A 15,531-nucleotide genomic window follows, 5' to 3' on the forward strand; every position below is an offset into this window, starting at 1 on the left:
TCTTCGTACATTGAGGACAATTTACACTTTAAGTGTGGGGAGGTTATTATATGTTTAATAGAAAATCCCTGAATTTTTATTTTGTTCTCAAATAATTTTCTCATATTATTATTAGAGTGAATTCTGATTGATTTATGATTTTTATTAATATGTTTTGAATTTAGCCATAGAGAATTATGCATTGATTGTTTAAACTTTAAAGGCATTAGAGAATCAAGCATGATATGTTGATTTTTGAGAATTAAAATTGTTAAGTTGTTTCCTTAAATTGAGGTATTATCTTGAAGTTTTGAATTTAAGGATTGACATTAAATACCCATAATTTTCGTCAGATTTTGAGCCTTTTAGAGCATATATCTTTCTTGCTCACTGATTTTTTTTAGTGTGTCAACATTGATTTGCTATTCTAGAACTTGCCTCGATTATACATGTCGACCACACCTTTGATTTGATATACTAAAATGCTAAAGGCACTTAGGTTTTAACCCATTTACCCCATAAAAAGCCTACCCACATAATTGACCCATGGTGAACCCCTTTGAGCCTTAACTATTGTTCTTGATTTTCCCCTTAATATTAACCCACAACTTAACCCCTTTTGATTCATTAAGAATTTTTCCTATTTTATTGATTCTTTTTTGTCGAGATTTGATTTGGTTAATTGCCTAACTATCTTCTTCCATTTTAGTTCTATAATTCTCTCTCGTTACTTGTTCTTATTCTTAAAAAAAGTTATTATATGTTGATTATCATTATTTCTTTGTATGAGATTAAGTATTTAATTCCATATTCTGAGAAGAAGCTCATGTTTATCTTTAATATATTTGATTAATGTAATTATTTAGTGTTAGTTTATTTTTCCAGTTGAGTAATTTATCAATTCGATCTCGATTCTAACCTTCTTTTTCAACCTTTTTCCACACCTTTAACCAAGCCCCGTTACAACCCTTTAAAGACCTTTTGATTTGTGTATCATCTCATTTATAGTGGCGGAGATTTGATTTTCTTGCAAGCCTATAGTAATAACTTTTCATGTTTGACTATTGAGTATTTAATTATTTGAACCTTAAACACTTTGAGTGATTTGAGTGAATCTTTAGTGAGAATGTCAACCCTCGTCGATTTGGAATTAAAGGTAATTACTTAGATAAAGGGGGATACCTATGATTTTATGATTAAAATGCTCAACCTGGATTGTGTGATACTTTGATGTACTTTTAGTTAGACTCTCTATATATGGTTACTTTTGGTTTACTTAGATACATTAGTAATGAGAATTATAAGTTGAGAAGAATTTATTTTAATTGAGAGTTGAGGATTTTGCTTGAATTCCCTTCAAATTCATGGAGAAAGCTTTATACTTTGCAGCATCTGAAGCTCCTAGAACATTCATGTAGTTGTTATACTGTATCAGATGTAGCCGCGGGTCCCTTCTTCCCTTAAAGAACTATTTTGGAACTTTAAACTCTGAAACTAAGCTCACCACTATAATTTCTAGGGCTAAAGGATTGTTAGAACAAAGGACCCAATCCATGTCCTCAACGTAAGGACGTAGCGCCTAGATGTCTTGACACAAGGCATCCATCTCCAACTGCCACAGTCTTGTATTTACTCTATATCCTTTTCCTCCTACAGAGGCATGATATTGTCATTGTGGTCAAAGTGGTCCGACTGCATCTTTCTCATCATCTGCTTGCTCTTTCTAAGCTACTTTTGATGAAAAAGTTGTTGTCTGTATCTGAGATTTTGTTGTAACATCTACTCCTTTAAAGTGCGTATTTGCTCCTGTAAGCTCATAAGCTGTTGATGTTACATCTCCTAGTCAAAAGGATTAGAAATTCCTTTATTTGAAGAAAAATTAAGATTGAAAAATTGATGGATGCCTCATTGGTCGAAATTACCTAGGTTATCTGGCCGGTGAGTGAACCAACCAGCGAAAAGATTTGACCTTTGAGGGGGGTTGTCAGTATCTTTCCTCTCTGTTTGAGGGAAGGTGATTCAGGAATCACTCATTCAGGTGATCCATCTCTGACTTTCTAATTGAATCTGAAGGTTAGAAGTGTGTCCACACTAAACGCTCCAATTGTTGATAGATCTTTTTCACCCCCTATCTCATGGTGTTTTTCTTCATATTTATAAGGTATGGTTCCCTGATGGGACATGCTAGGGGATAACAGGGTTCCATGCATGAGGACACATTATCCCCTTAAACCTGATGTAACACCCCGATTTTTGGGCCTGGAAGTATTGGGCCTTGAGTCTGGGTTCGGGTGGAAAATGGCCCGAATAATTTGGATGTTATTATTATTATTTCGTATGTTTAGTTTAGTAATTAAATAAATTACAAAGGGTTTATGGTGTGGGAAAAAAAGGCCCAAGAGTAAATTTAATTCGAGGCAATTCCTGAATTTTAATTTTGGGAGAGAGGGTTCTGGTGATATGGACTTTTAAAGTTGAGCTGGTAAAATAGGACACAAAATAAGGCCTTGGTAAAGTGGCAAGGTGGCGCCACTAAGTTCCTAAAAAAAAGGCGTCTGGGAAGGAATTAAAGGTCTAGGGTTCAAGTTGCAAGGTAGGCATATGGTTACTTTTTAATTTTAGGCATGCGCCGGGCATGTGATCACTTAAGTGAATTTCGGCAAGGGCCTTAGGGAGGTTAGGCTGATTGTTTTAGTTGATATTAGGGTTAGGTTCTTTTTTTTTCTGTCTTGGAGAACTAGGGTTGGCCACCTGAAAGCTTTCACTGCCATTCATCCTTTCTGAGTTCTCACAAAAGCCGAAAACGCAAATTCCTTCTCCTTGGTGCTGATTTCTTCTTCCTCTCTTTTTCCTCCATTTTCTTTCTTCCTTTTTTCTTTTTCTTCTAGCCGAAACCTTCTGATCACCTTACTCACCTCCTTTGTCAATCCCATCCTCCACAAAACCTCCATAGCCGATTGCAATAAAAGCCAAAATCCCGAAAACTCACTTCTTGTGCCGATTTCTCCAAGCCAAAATCCTTCAGTTATTTTTGTTCCTTTTGATCAACTTTCATCTTCTCTAAACCCTTAGTATCTGTCGGCAACATTACTTCAAAGTTATAGCCTCAAATTGTCATCTTCTTCATCATTTAAAAAGCCGAAATACCACAGATTTAGGGACTCATACCCGAAACTTCAAATCTCCTGGATTCGAGTTCTACTATCGTTTAAAGGACAGATCTGTATCAGATCTGCATAGAAATCAAAGAGGAATAAGTGGTAAGTTCTCATCACCTCAGATCTAGTCTTATTTTACAATTTAGAAAAGCTGAAGTCCCTAAAATCTAGAGAGGTTGTCGATTTGGGCATAGGGCTTTAAGAGACTTTAACCGACGATTTCTTTTGGTGACTAGTGTCTTCTAGAGGTTTGATCGAAGGCTTGGATCTTTGGAACAACTAGACTTAGATCTAATCATCGGTTTTCAGCAAAAAGGTAAGATTCTAAAGGCTTTAGGAGCATGGTTCGAATACGGGTTGCTGAATATTGGGACTGGTTGTTGTGGTTTGCAATCTAAGAATTGTGGTAATCAATTGTTGGACATCGTAAGGGATCTCAATAGCAGTTGTCGCAAAACAGGTGTGTATCGAACACCCTCTCATAGTTCAATTCGGCAAAAGCCGAAATGTCGAAATTCCAGCATTCCGTAGGCTTGTGAGTGTGCGAGTGCTCACAAGACGTTTAGAAATCACTAGATCTGAAATTGAAAAGTGGTAAGTTAGTCGTGTGTGAAATTTCGTGCACTTCGGTAATTGGGCCTCAATAGGCTAAAACTGGGCCCAATGGGCTTACGGGCCCATACAGGTATAATAATAAAAAAATAGGCAATAAGTATGTTCTGTTAGACTATGGAATCGAAACTGCTTAAACCGGTAAACTGGTCATAAAACTTGAATTAAATGGGCTTAAATTGCTAGTAGACACTGTAGGGCGCATTAGGGGTTTTAGGGCCCAATGGCTAAAATTGTGAAATTGAGACAAATAAATTATTGCGATGACAAATGGGCTAATAAGGACAGTAACATTCGTGAAAACCCTTAAAACTGATAAAATTACTGAAATACCTTTATAGGTGGAAATTTACAGATTTACTCCTAAGAGCAAAATTACTGATGTACCCCTAGGGTTAAGGTTGACCGAATGCATGTTTGACTATTACTATTTACTGCATGCCATGTTATTATTATCTTATGCATGGGACTGGGTTATTCATGGAGGAAGTACTGAAAGTGGCTTGTCCACGTACTGGAGGCTTTGCCTCAACTTACTGACATCTGAGCAGCAGTGCTGCAACTATGGAGTGTAGGGCTGGGTGGGTTGAGCCATTCCCCACATAGAGTGTAGGGCTGGTACGGGTGGAGTGTAGCGGTTGGTGATAGGCTGGGTTGGGCTTGCATACACGAATATGTCTGTTCTGTTCTGGAATGGGCCTACGGGCCATACTGTTAACTGAAAAGGGGCTAAGGCCCAGTTTACTGTATTCTAAAAAGGGCTTCGCCCAGTACCCGCTGCTATCTGAATAGGGCTTAGGCCCAATGGGCTTGAGCTGACTTGGGCTTTGGATGGGTTTTCCATACACACTGAGTTTTCCAAACTCACCCCCTTTCTCTTCCATCCATGCAGGTGAGCCCTAGTTGGTGGACTTGGAGCTAGGCGGGATTCAAAGTGGCCACGAAGATTAAATTTCTGGTTTTCAAATAAGTTTCAATTAGCTTCCTTTTAAATTTCGCATTTATTTTTTATTATTTCTATTTTGGTTAAAGTTGTAATAAGGCCGCTCTATTATTTTTATTTTGGGTTTTTAAATTACTTAAATCGTTTTCAACTTGAGATTCACATCACTTAAATTGATTCCTTAAAATTGGTTAGCTCTAGGGCGCGTTTTATAAAAGTTACTTATTTTCAAAATATCACGATAACCGAGCAAAGCTTCCGCAACGTAAATGTTTTCAAAGGAAATAAATATTTTAAATAGACTTAAACTTAATTTGTTGTTCGTGGACAAGTAGTAAGCTTAAAGTGTGGTAATGGATGTGTGCATGTCTAGGATTGGATCATGGAAGAGCTTGGTACTTAAGCAGTCTAATCGACTCACCTCCTCTTTTCTTGAATCCTACCTGGTGCGTAGTATCCATTCACTTTCAGCCATAACAAAGAAGGTTTGATTTTTTGATACCTAGCTGTTTTTAAAATAACATGTTTCTGCCACTACAAAGGTTTACAAGTTTTCAAAGTTTCCCATAAGATTTTACAAGGTTGTTAACAATGTTTTGATTATTACAATGAATCACGTTTTGATAAAAAAAAAGTAAGGCTAAGGTTTTATACAAGTTTAAACGGTAAAAGTTTCTAAACATCAAGAAGGGTTTTCAATGAAAATATGGTTTTCGAAAAACACTTCAAGGTGACACACCAGACTAGGCCATAACGTCTGGGCTGGGTTTGGGGTGTTACACCTGACATGTATCCCGTGAGGTGTACGTTTATACAGACAATGGCATAGCGGACTGTGGACATCTAGTGGACACGAGAGATGAAAAGTTATGTTGCGAGGCGAATGCGAAGCTGGGGAGCTCCATCTAGCGAGCATGAAGATGGTGGGCTCCATCCGGTGAACATGAAGATGGCAGACTCCATCTGGCGAGTCATGAACTAGGTCGCGGAATATATAATTATAACAGTCTCCAATACAAATGTGTCACTAAAATCTAGATCCATATCCATCAAACCACATCCATCACGTAACATTATAATTATATGATCATGTCTTATATCATTAGTAGGATCTTCATCATTATTTTCTTCTGTTTCTCCATGTAAGTGCCAATGTCATGGCGCTAGAACTTTAGTCTCGTAATTCATGCGGCCTTAGGCGATTCTATCATTTCAATCATGCCTAAGTCAGCCTACCTCCCACAAAGGGAGGATTCTCGTGGAATTCCTCCAAGGAACCACAATTTATATAGTGGTAGCAACACAAAGCCAAAAGAATGCTTAAAAGAACAGAATAGTCATAGAAAACAATGCACGAGAGATGTTTGAGTAAATGCTCTCAATTGCATCCACTCTTAAAGAATACAAAACAATGGGTACAATGGATGATTTACAACTAAAGGGGAGACTCTCTATTTATAGTTGAGCTCCTCCAAAACCGATGGTATAGATCAAATTACATCAACGAACAAGGTGAAGCATATCACTACAATTAAGGGATTTACAAGATTTATATAATCAAATAAACTCAAATCTAATCAGATATAATTCTCTTCAATCTTCTAAGATTAGTTTCTATATTTACCAAGGTAGCCTAATTTCCCATATTTGCTTCATTAAACCACTTGGGCTTCAAATAGACAGACTTCTACTTCAGTTCTTTGAACCGAACCAGTTCTCGTGGATCAAATTATCCCCATTTAACCGATAGACCTCCATGAGATGTATTTTGTGCGATGGTCACAGGCTTTGAACTGCAACCCGTGACACTAGAATGTGTAATTACTTAGAATTCTATTCTTGAAATATTTGTATTATGAAAATCACATTCTTACAACTATTGTAGGTGGAGGTGTACAAACGGTCGGTTCAGTTATTACCTGAATCGAATTACCTAAAATGTAAAAATATTTAACCGTTACTAAACCAAAATTTTTTTTCAAATACATTAGCTGAACCAAAATATTTCGGTTAATTCTGTCGGTTAATTGAATTAACCGAAATTTGTATGTTTTTGTCTTTTGGTTAAAATAAGTATAAAACATATAAAAAATATATTGCTAATACTCATTTTTGTAATAGGTAAAAAATATATATTATATACAATATATTATTTATTTCGATTAATATAAAAATAATAGTTTAAAAAATACGTTGCTAATATAAAAAATATATTATATATAATATATATTATTTATTTCGATTAATTACCCAATTTCGAATTGAATTAATAGATAATCAAAATTTTAAAAAATTATTAACAAATCTCCGACTGAATTAAATTCGACCACCAACTGATCAATCGAAGTATATCTATTCGGTCGGTTAATTCAATTTTCACTTTTAACTATAAACATAAGGGCATGTAATATTGTGACGGGCATTTACATGATCAAATTCGAATTCTAGAAGGCACCAACTCCATGTACATAAACAACACTGATTCTGTCATTCAAACTCATCCATTGCTTGTTCAAAACCATCTGTAATGAATTGAGAATTAAAATGTAATCTAAAACAATGAAGTAATTAAAATATTATAAGCTAACATAAATATAAATAAATACCTTTGAAATAGTGTCAGTCATACACTGTTAATGTGTAATTGATATATTGAAAATAAATATCTATTAAAATTTACTTATAGAATGACGAAGAGAGAAACAAATACTAAGTGGTAAGTTTATAGAATTCCCTACTAATTAAATATATATGTTTACCCTAACCCCTAATTTAAGAAAAGTAAGTGACATTTTATTAAGCACATTATTAACATTTATATTGCAACATTGTAAATTTTAATTTAATTAAAAATTTTAAATTTAATGGACTCATGTATTATCACAATTAAGTAATTTAATTTTTTTAAAAAAATCACAAAATAAGCATACCCTAACGGGTTCATCTATTTGGTGTTTTTTTTTTTTTTCATTCTTATTCTCCTGCTCTTGCGTTTCCAACCAGAAAAAAGAAGAAGAAGAATCTATATCTCAAGCATCAATCAAAGTAAAATTTTGAGGAATTGAATCTACAATTGGTTTTCTCTTTTCTTATTCCAGGCTAGTGTTGATAACCCATTTCCAATTGCTTTCAAAAGTTCCATTGTTCTTTTTTTTAGTCTTATTATGTATTCTTTTATGTGAATCTTAAGTGGATTAGATATATGTTTTTTAATATTTGGTGTCCAATGTTGAAATTGAAAGTAAAGAAAGTTAAGAGATAATGAGATTACCTTCTTGTTATGTTATCTTTTGTCTTGATTTACTTGCTCAACGTTTCCAACTAATTTTTATCTCAAACCACTGTTCAAATCTTGTCCTAATGTGGGTTCTTGAGGTTGTAGGAAGATTCGTGGCAAACCACCCAAGTTTCAAGTTTCTCTGTCCTTATTTTTTTTTAACCTCTTATCCTACATTTAATCTCCTTTTACTTATCAGTTTTGAAGTTTCAAAGTTAAGAAAGATTTCATTTAATATTTAGATGAGAAAGCAGGTAGTAGCCTGGAAAAATCACCAAAATGTTCTTTTTTTAACATATGAACCCCATGCTCATGTCAAAATAAGCATTAGATACTGGTTTCCAGCAAAAATACTTCCAAGGCAAATGAAAATTTAAAGCAACGTAGCCTACAGTGCAATTGATCTCCTTAATAAATAACAGTTCTATTTACTTCAGTTTTCATCAATGAAAAATTTTGGAGAATTGGAAAAACAATAATTTTAAAACACACACATAGCAGAGAAAAATGTGAGATGGCAGTGAAGTATGGAACTCGGCTATGCTCTATTTTTGGTTCCGTGAGGATTTTGACGTGTTTAATGACATGAATGACCTTGGTCAGCTAATATGAAAGTAGCATGTTGGGCATGTTTTTTGGTAAAATAAAAAGGTGGTCTTGTTTAACTAATAAGCATTAAGTTAATGAAGGTGAGATTTGCATGTTCCTGTAAGAGAGAAGAGTTGGTCCATGGTGTTCCTTAGTTTAAATTTTCAGACTGTTCTTGCCTCTATGATGTTGCCTTTTTCTTTATCATTTGTAATAAGGTTTGACCTTTCAGCTGAGAGACAAAAGAGTTCATGAATGAATGGCCTCAGGTGTTAAGCTGAATCATAATTAATTTTTTCTCTATAGCATGTGCAGAGTTCATCAATGGCATGTAAAAGAAAACATGCTGCCACCCCTTGTACACGGAAAAAGCCTCCACCATCAGCTCCTGTACAGAATACTAGGACTCCAATGTAAAATTTTAGTTTGTGTTTCGAACTCCGGAAGATGAAGAACGTTACTACCAAAAGTTCTGTCACCAAGAAGTCAGGGCTGGAAGGGTAAGGTAATTGACTTTGACTGCTTGCAATGTATTAATTTTCCATATATCTCAATATTTGTGGAATTTGGGTGGATGGAATTTTTGAGATTGAGTATCGTTCATGAGAACTTAAAGCATTTTATAGTAATGCCTCTTGTGTTGAATTGAATAGCCATGGTAATGAGTTTTATGTTGGTAGATTTAAGACTTATGTGACGGGTAAAGAAATTTTGGTAACCAGACAATTTTCTAGCCAATGCCTTAGGGGTAGTTAAGGAAGGAGAAATCAATACTCAGCTCAAATACCCTTGGTCTTGCTCGGGAATTTTTGCCGATGAAACCTTAATGCAAACCCCTTCCTCTACCGCTCTTTTGACTATTCATGACCGGTTACCACATCTAATCATTACACACAATATAAAACCTTTTGGAATAAGATATTCTACTAGAAGAAAATAAGATTATTGATGGATTTCCAAGATAAAAGATAAGCGAAAACCAAACTTGAGTAACTTTATATTTGAGGATAAGCATGAGTGCAGCTGTGTATTTGTTATGGTTATGAGTAAACTTCTTACCAGTTTTGGTATAAATACATCAAGTGATTCGACTGTTTCTCTTGTTCGAAGGATGGAAATTGAGAGATGCTCACTACATCAAATGGGTTACGAGGAAACTACTGAATTTAATTGGGTAAAGAAAGTAACGACGGTAGATAAAGGAGGGGAACCACAAATGGAAGTAGAAGAACCCGAGAATCTAGTTCAGATGCAATCTTTTTGTGAATCCTTTAGTACTCAAGGTGCGTAAAAGTCGATTTTAGAAAAATTATAGATGGGTTGCGAATCAGGTTGAAATTCATGGAACAACGATAAGGGACAATTTTAGAAAAATTAGATGGCTTGACTTCTAGGATTGAAGGCATGGAACAACGACATGAGACGCATCTTCGGGATTTATTTCCTCATTGCCTCCATAACGATGTTTAGTGAGTAAATGTTACCAACATGTTTCTTTTTCTTTTTCTTTTTCTTTAAAAAGTTTGACTATTTATTATTTTGTAAAAACGTTTAAATGTTACAAAAAGTTGTGTTGTAGTTGTTCATGGACTCTCCATGGTTTGGTTCATTACTCTTGATAGTTGAATCTTATTTATCTATGATTTTCTCATGAGTTCACAATTGGGAGCTGAGTTTGTTGATCCGACCTTTATTTGACAAAGTCATTTTGATATAACAAATACTATGCTTTGAATAAAAATCACTTTAAACAACACTTGATAAAAATTGTACTTCAAATCATATTTAAAAGACAAAAATTTTAAATATATAATTAGAAAAATTTTCAAGGCCAAGTTAATTAAAAACAATACTTCAAATGTTTGACATTTTCAAACAAGTTAAAAATGCTCCAGGCCAAAAAGTATCGATTCAGTATCGATACTTTTTGTCAGGTATCGATAAATTTCTAAAATTGATACCAAAATAGGCTACTAACTTGCAAATGAGTAACCAAATATCGATACGGTATCAATACCATTTTGCTTGGTATTGATAAATTTTAAATGATATCGATTTTGGTATACTTTAATTCATACATTTTTAGTATCGATACGAAATCAACATTCTGGCTTTTTGAGGTATTCATTAACCATCGATCTGGTATTGATATATTTTATTTGGTATTGATAATTTTATCCTGGTATCGATTTTATCGGTTTAACAATCATTGAATCAAGGCATTAAATACTAATATTACCGATACTTTTTGCAGGTGAATTAAATGAACTAATATTTTCATCCCCAGCGGTTTTATTTAATTCCATAACAACCACAACGGTTGGAAATCAATTAGAGGGTATAAATACCAACTTCCAAAGGTCCTATAACAACAAGAAAGAAAATCAAAGTTAAAGATCAATCAAACAACCTTTGTCTTAAATTTTTCTATATTTTTCTTACATACACTTGTGCGTTTTATTGTTATTCTATCAGCTTAAGTGTTCTTCTTTGCAATTGTGCTTAATTGGTAAACACTTTGATCTTGTAAGCATTATTTCTTTGTTTGCTTATTTGTATTTCTTTGAGAGGGTTTGTGTCTTAAGGTTTGGGTAGAAACCTTAAGGGAGTTTGTAAGGTTAAACATTGTCCTCAAAGGTTGTCAAATTAGTGAATTTAGAAAAATCCTTAGTTGTGGAAAGCTAAGGTAGTGGAGTAGGCAATTGGGACCAAACCACTATACATTGTTGTGTTCATTGTCTCCATTTATTTTCTTTGCTTCCACCAAAATTTTAAAAGGTCAATTCCCTACCCTCTGTGCAATTTTCTATTGTTTTATCGAGTTAATAATTGGTATCAAAGCTATTCTTTTTTAGACGGTTTAACTATGAAAGAGGAGATCCTTGAGGAAGCTCAATAATCATCAACTCAATTCAAATAATAATGTCTACTTCCAGATCAGTTTTTCTTGAAGAATCCCAATTTATCTCCAAGCCTCTTTAGTTTAATTGTGCTAACTATTCCTATTGGAAGATAAGGATGATGTTCATCCAAGCAAATGACCTTTGTCGTATGGGACACCATCATTGATGGTCTCTCTATACCACTTAAGCAAGAAGGAGAGCCTTTAGTTCCAAAGAGTAAGAAGGAATGGAACAATGAAGATATGAGAAGCGTTCAACTTAATGTCAAGGCAATGCACACTTTATTTTGTGCACTTGGTTTGAACGAGTAAAGTAGAGTGTCATCATGCTCAAACGCCAAGGAAATTTGGGATAAGTTAGAGGTCATTCATGAAGGAACAAGTCAAGTGAAGAAATATAAAATCGAAATTCTCACTCTCAATTGTGAAAATTTGAAGATGAAGCCAAAAGATGATATCAAGACATTTTCCAATCGTTTCACTATCATCATCAATGGTTTAAAGTCTTATGACAAGATTTATCCAAATGAAGACGTGGTAAGGAAGATGCTTCGAAAATTACCTAAATCTTGGGAAGCCAAAGTGACTTCAATTAAAGAGGCAAAGAAGGAAACATTAACTTTAGATGAGCTCATCGATTTTTTGCTTACACATGAGATGAGACTCAATGAAGGGATTGAGTAAGAAAAAAGTTGAGAAGAAAAAGGTTGGTGTTACTCTTAAATCCACCACAAATGAAGGTAGTGAATCAAGTGAATAGGTGGATGGAGACAAAGAGATAGCCATGTTTGCTAGGAGATTCAAGAGGTTCATGAAGCCCAATAAAGGAAAAAAGATTTCAAAAGAATAACAGATTGAAGCTTGAATCTACCAAGGAGAAAGATTTCATTATTTGTTATGAGTGTAACAAACTAGGACACATCAAGTTTATTTTCATCGATGGAATAAGAAGGGATCAAGGAAATAAAAGCTTAAGGCCAATGTGGCTACTTGGAGTGATGAGGATTCCTCCGATAAAGAAGATCAAGAAGTAACCAACCTTTGTCTTATGGCCATTGATGAATCTAAGGTAACTTCTAACTCGTCTAGTTCAATTTTCTATTCATTGGATAAGTTATAAGATGCCAATGATGAGTTGTGTTTGGAAATTGAAGTCATGGTTTCAGAGTAAAAGAAAAATATTTCAAATTTGAAAAATGATGTAATTTACCTTAACATCATAATCATAAATCATTCCATCACAACTTACCTCAGATTCATCATTTCATGAATTTAATAAACATAAGCTTTATGTACATACTTGTGCCATCATGAAATGAACTTGTAACATCCCTTACCATGTCCGATGCTAGGACAGTATACGAGGCATGACCGACTTAACGCAGGCAAACATACAAAATCGGGCCATAAAATTTCATTTCAACCAAATTCATTCATACATATACAAATTGTCCTTTATATGGGCCTCATAGGCCCAAAACATACATCGAAAGTAGTTTAGGACTAATCCGAGAACTTTAGAAAACATTGGGAAAACTTAGGAAAATTTTCACGAAACAGGGTCACACGACCGTATGGGTAGTGATAAACTGTAATTTATACATATTTTTATCCCATGCTTAGCCCATTTATGAAAGGTTTCACCTTAGATTTGGTGAATTCGATGCTCCTAATCCTTTAATTTCATTTTTTATACTTAGGAGAGCATAGGAGAGTAAAAAGAGCGAGAAACGGGCCGAAAATGGAGAAAATGGACCTACGTGGGAAATCAACACGGCCTGGACTTCCTCACGCGGCTTTGTCCATTTGGCAGGATTGAAGCATGACTTACACGGGTAAACTACACGCCCGTGCCTATTCAGTAGCCTTGACCACGGGCTGGAGCAATCACACAAGGGCGTGTCACACGGGCATGTCCCTGTCGAGCCCAAGTATAGTCCTATTCGGAAAAGGCCAAGTTTTAGGGCTCTTAGGCACCAAAAAAACTATTTAAACACCTAATGAGGAACTTAGAAGAGGGACGCAGAGTAGGAAGCAAGGAATTACTCAAGGAAAGCCAATTGATCCATATCAGGAACCGGATTCATCATCAAGACTGAACATCTCCCTTCAAGTTCCTTCAGGAGTTTTAGGTTTTCTTATGTTTTGTTATCTATATGCTTTTGAGATGTTTTCTTTCATAAGTATGAACTAAACCCCCTAAATACCTAAGGGGAATGAAACCTAAGACGGATCTTGTTATTATTATCTGAATCGTATGATCAATATTTGACTTGTTCTTAATTATGTGATCTTAATTCTTGTTTTGATATTTCAGGATATTAATTCAAGTTAAGCTCTTATTTAGAGGATGAATAGACCCTATCTAAGAGTAAATTTGTCATAATTAAGCAGAGTTGATTGCACGCCTAGAGATAGGGTGATAAGATTTTGCCGGATTAGGGTGAAACCTAATAAGGGGATCCATAGATCGAGTTAATGCAATTCTAGGGTTTTAACTAGAAAAAGATTTCAAATATTTAACCTTGGGTTAGATGTTATTAGTCTCGAGAGAGATAATAATATAACTTAAGGATTTCTACGGATCAAGTCAAATGAATAAATCGTCTGATTCAGAGTCAAATAACAAGTGAAGTCTAGGTGGATTTTTCCTTAGGTATTGTCTTAATCAATCGAATTTTCCCAAAAGTATTTTCCCAAATTTTCTTTCTGTGCATTCTTAGTTAGTAATTAGTTTAGATAACCAAACCTCTTAATTTTTAGGCTAGATAATAAAAAGGAAGTAAATACTAGTACTCGTAGTTCCTTTGGGTTCGACAATCCGGTCTTGCTGAACTATACTACTGTTCAATAGGTACACTTGCCTTAATCGTGATAAGAAGTTAGTCTCAAGAACGATTCTTTCATAAATCTTTAAAACCTGTCACAAATATCACGTATCAAGCTTTTGGCGCCGTTGCCGAGGAACTAGGATATTAGGAACACTCGATTTTTATTACTTTAGCCATTTTACTATTATTGCAATTTAAATTTTTATTTTCTTTTCTAATTTTTCATTTATTTCCTTCTGACAGGTTTTTCTAGTTTATGACCTGAAGAAACCCGCCAGGACCATTATTGTTTGATAGTGAGCTCAATCGCATAGTTCACAGAAATCCAAGAGAAATAAGGCGAAGCTTATGATACACAGAAGAGCAAGAGGACGATACTTCAACCACAACCGAGGAGATGGCTAAAAACCAAGAAAATCAAGAGGACGATACCTCCTGCGATTGCTATTAATCAGAATCCTGCTCCGCACACTATGTATGATTATGCTAAACCTTCTTTAACAGTAATTGAAATGAGCATAGTTAGACCTGCTGTAGCTGCAAATACTTTTGAACTGAAACCTAACACAATTCAAATGATACAGCAATTTGTTCAGTTTGATGGTTTGCAGGACGAAGATCCCAATGCTCACTTGGCAAACTTTTTGGAACTGTGATACATTTAAAATTAATGGCATTTCTGATAACGCCATTCACCTTCGGTTATTCCCTTTTTCATTGAGAAACAAAGCTAAACAGTGATTGAATTCGTTACCACGGGGGTCAATCACTACTTGGGAACAAATGACCGAAAAGTTTTTATTAAAATATTTTTCGCCGGCTAAAACGGCTAAATTACGTAATGATATCTCTTCTTTTGTGCAGATGGATTCAGAAACACTCTACGATGCATGGGAGAGATACAAGGACCTTTTACGAAGATGCCCTCACCATAGGTTACCACTCTGGCTATAGGTCCAAACGTTTCACAATTGCCTGAACCCTTCGACTCAACAGATGGTTGACGCAGCTGCTGGTGGAACCATCAATTATAAGACACCTGAAGATGCCTATGAATTTATAGAGGAGATGTCACTGAATAACTATCAATGGCAAGTCATGAGGAAAAAGCCAACGAAAACAGCCGGTGTTTATAATGTCGATTCGGTCACCATGCTCTCTAATCAGGTAGAACTCTTGAATAAGAAAATTGACGGTTTTCTTAGTTCTTCACAGGTTCACCCAGTAATCCAGTGCGAAGC

At 35.0% G+C, this 15,531-nt stretch overlaps 1 non-coding gene across 1 annotated transcript; it reads right to left on the minus strand.

Annotated features, from left to right (window-relative positions):
- Nucleotides 1-15,121: 15,121 nt before the first annotated feature.
- Nucleotides 15,122-15,228, minus strand: LOC121205776 (small nucleolar RNA R71). Its single transcript, XR_005900851.1, has one exon. It is a non-coding gene; the product is annotated as a small nucleolar RNA R71 (small nucleolar RNA).
- Nucleotides 15,229-15,531: the final 303 nt, after the last annotated feature.

Source organism: Gossypium hirsutum, chromosome A08 (assembly GCF_007990345.1).
Source record: "Gossypium hirsutum isolate 1008001.06 chromosome A08, Gossypium_hirsutum_v2.1, whole genome shotgun sequence".
NCBI classification, from domain to species: domain Eukaryota; kingdom Viridiplantae; phylum Streptophyta; class Magnoliopsida; order Malvales; family Malvaceae; genus Gossypium; species Gossypium hirsutum.